The sequence below is a fragment of the Bos indicus genome, chromosome 22, assembly GCF_029378745.1.
Source record: "Bos indicus isolate NIAB-ARS_2022 breed Sahiwal x Tharparkar chromosome 22, NIAB-ARS_B.indTharparkar_mat_pri_1.0, whole genome shotgun sequence".
NCBI classification, from domain to species: domain Eukaryota; kingdom Metazoa; phylum Chordata; class Mammalia; order Artiodactyla; family Bovidae; genus Bos; species Bos indicus.
In genome coordinates this window covers 38,830,210-38,834,075 of record NC_091781.1, presented here as the reverse complement: position 1 = coordinate 38,834,075, position 3,866 = coordinate 38,830,210, and positions in this window count along the sequence as shown.

Below are 3,866 nucleotides of genomic sequence, written 5' to 3'. Positions count from 1 at the left end.
GTGCCCTGTGCAGAATTAGGAAGGCAGTCACTTGGGGGGTGACAGTTTTGAATGGTCACTAGGACGGAGGGTAGAAGATCTGAATGTGAGGAAGGGACATCTGGTATCCTGGTGGGTGGGAGCGGGGTGGGGGTGGTCTTAGCTCTAGAAGAGAGAGAGGTATAGTTTGAGGAATGCTGGGAGCTCATAACCAGATTACCAGAACTTGTAGGGAGTCCTCAAAGGCTAGCCTGATACATTTTTTACTTATGAAAGAAACATCCAGAGGGTTGGTGGTGGGCACCAAGAGCTTCAGATCAGCACCACCAAAGGTGTGTGGCTCGTGGTAGAGTTTGCTCTGTGCTGGCAAGCCCACCTTTCTGCCTACTTCCTCTCTCTTGGCTGGTTGAGTTCTGCCTCTGTCTGTCCAGTGTCCACCAAGGGGCCTGGCGGCGGCTCCCTTTTCTTGGGCTATGTACTTTCAACCAGTTTTGAGCAGCCCCATTTCAGATTGGCCTTTTTATGTTTGATATAAAGAATAGTTGTTGGCCAATTTCATCTTTTCATCGCTGTTCTCTAGGCCTGAATCCAAGCAGTTTGTCAGATGCTCATTAACTCCCCCTTTGGCTCTTTCTAGTGTGTCTCCTAAGCTCATTGTGCCAAGAACTAACGCTTTCTTTTACACGATTCTCTTTCTCTGCTCCATCAGGGAGACAAATTACTTTCCAAAAGGGATCGCCAGGGATGGTTTAATGAGAATTTCTTTGGGGCTAGGCATGGAACGCAATGTAGTTAACATTCGGTGGACTTAATTGGACTTTTCTTTTCTGCCTCTTTTTAAAAAAATCTGAAGCTATCCTGTTAATCTCTCATTTGTAATCAATTGTGTTGACTAAACAAAAGTCTAGGTCGTCTTTTCTTCCTGTCCCAGACAATCCTTTGTTGCCTCTAAATGCCTCATTCTTGAGTGATCCTGGTCGCGTAGATGGGCCCGATTGTTGACAGTTCATTATTGCGCTTTTGTCCATTAATCTTTCTTGCTGTGTTTTGCATGTGCATGCCTTAATGAGCTCCGTTGGCAATTAACATGTTTCTAGGAGCAAACTGGTTGCTCAGACGTTTGAGAGGGAAGTGCAGGGAAAAGGGCAACGCAGCTGCCTTGAGGTTGTTTATTTCCCAGCGTTTTCTCAAGACTCCAGTCCTCTCTCTGGCAGCACCCCGCCCCCCCCACCCCTCACTGTTATTCACTCCCCAGCTCTTTCACCACCAGCACACCTGGATGCCTTGTTGCTGTGATTCTTGGGCCTGGCTCAGGCGACTCCCTATCCTCTTGTGAGCCAAACAGCAAAATGGGGACCTTACGGACAGACTTCTGCAGCCGAGGCAAGAGTGAGCACAAGTGCCCCCCAAAATGCGTCTGGATGCTGGCAACTTCTCTGTGTCGCTCTTTGCAGAGAGGAACCTCTTACTCGCCTAAGGCAATAGGACTGTACAATCTGTTATGTACAAGGCTGTGGCTTTGGAAGAAGGAGGGTTTTTTTTTTTTTTTTTTTGAGTCTTGCTGGCAAGATTGCTGAAGTGTGAGCAGTCATGGACAGAACAAACATCTTGTAGGGGAAAAGATAATTGGAGTCTTTTTTGTGTCTGTGACAGGATTCCCCTCCCCCGCAATTTGATTTTTTTTAAAAATATTTTTTAAGGGTGGCCTCTTCAATTTAATCAAGGTTAGAATATTAATATGTGCCTGATGACTACCTTGTTTAAGTCATTTGTTAATAATGCAAACTACAAGTCATGCAAACAGATTAATATTAAGAGGCGAAAAAAAAAAAAAAAAAAAAAAAACCCCAGAAAATAGAACCTTTCACCCATCAATTCCGATGCATGGGGAATAACCTAGAAGGATTTCAGTGAGGACAGTTACTTACAACAGCTTAGCGTTGGCGTCAGAACCTGCACTGGCTGCGAAAGGTATTTAGTCATACAGATAGAAGGTTCCTTTTCTCCTCACACTACTTTCCAGGTGAAGAAATCCTTTTCTGAATCCCCCCCAGCTGAAGGAAGCAGACATCTTAAACTGAGGAGGAGGGACTTCAAGCCAAGCAGCGTTAAGCCCTATAGATATGGAAGAACTCTGTTTATCTACAATTACCACCAGATGTGAAATAACACCTTCTCAGGGCAGAGCGATTGACAGGCGCTGGTGTGAAGGTTAAGTAACAATCAGGTTATGAGGGAACAACCTCAAGGAGGTTGGAGTAGTCAAGTAACTGCGCAGGTTCCACTCAGAGCTCTGATTCCTTACCTCTCCCCGACGGCAGAGAGAGATGAGCAGTCCAAGAGAGAAATGCCTCCTGTTCCACGCATTAGTATTATCTCATTTGCAGTCCTTTGCAAACATGGGATCTTCAACCCTCTTCAGAACCGTCACCTGGAAATAAATGTCTCCAGTTTATGAGACGGGCAACCCTTTTAGTCTTTCTCCTGTGAAAACATTACAGAAGAATTTCCTCAGAGAACCATTCTCTCACTTGATGGTTAGAAAGTTATTTCCCTGGATGGGAGTGCCCCATCTATTTTTTATTTATCTTTTCTTCTTAAGGAGAAAGAGGAGAACCGAATCACCTTTCCCGAATGCAGGCCAACTTTTTAAACTCAATTCTCTAAGAGGAGGCTTCTGCGCTAAATTTTGTGGTGTCTGCCCCTTGCCCAAAGTTCTGGAACTATTTAGGAAGAAGGTGGACTTGTCCTGGCCAGTGTCTGGTCTCCAAGAAGCCCCTCTGCCAAGGATCCTTTCAGAGATGCAAGAAGCAAAGGATTTTTGATTGAGACAGTCGGAGGGCACCCAGGAGCTCCCAGAAATGGGGAAGGGGTGTGTATCTGTGAGGCGGGGCTAATAAAACCTAGGGAGATAAAACTGGGATAGGATCGGACTCCTCAAACCAGCCCGCAAGCCCCCTGGGGATAGATGTCTGGGAAGAGCAAGGCGCTATTTCCGTATCTTTAGCCGCCAAGTCCTCCTCGCCCAATGTGGGGTTTCCTGGGGTTTGTGGCATCCACCGAGATTTCGGAGTTAAATCTGCATATCCCTCTGGGTCCCAATCTCCCCTCAGCGAAATGCAGCCAGAACGAGCTAACATTTAAATTCCTCCTCGCTTCCTCGCCCCCCTCCCCTGGCTGCGTCTTCCCAGACTTGGGAGGGGGAGAGGAATACAAAAAAAAAACGAGGACGCTCTCCTTTCAGGAAATGGAATTCTAATGTACACGTTCCTATTTCTGAATCGGAGGTACTAAAAATACCCCCGCGACAGCCTGAGGAAGCTGTCGCTGTCCTCTGTGCAAACAAAATCGACAATTCTCCTTCCCCGCGCAATGGGTCTGCGAATCGGGCGGGGGGTGGGGTGAGGACCCAACCTTTGGCTGTGACCTGGACAGAACTTCCACCCAGCAGCCGAACGTCTTCTCCCGAGTCCCAGCTGGGACACTCCTCCCCCACCAACGAGGACTGAAGGCAGTTGGGATTTTCTAAAAGTCTAGACTCCGATTCCTGACCCTACCTAGTCCTGGGACCCTAGGCAGGTCATTTAGTTTTGATCTCTGCCTCAGTTTCTCCATCCTTCCACAGGGTGAGAATAATCACCCCCCAGCTTGCGGGTTGTGAACGTTCGAAAGAATATGGTTTGAGTGGCGTGGAGCAAGGGCTCCGGCAATGTGAGCTTCTTTGGTTGTGGGAGTCCCTGGCGCAAGCAGCGCTAAGCGCCTACTGTATACCGGGCTCTGGGATAATACCCACTCAAGTCACTTTCAGACTTACTTGGGAGTTTCCTTTTGCATTAACCATCTTTCCCTCCAAATACCCTCCACCTGCAGTGGGAATCCGCGTGGGA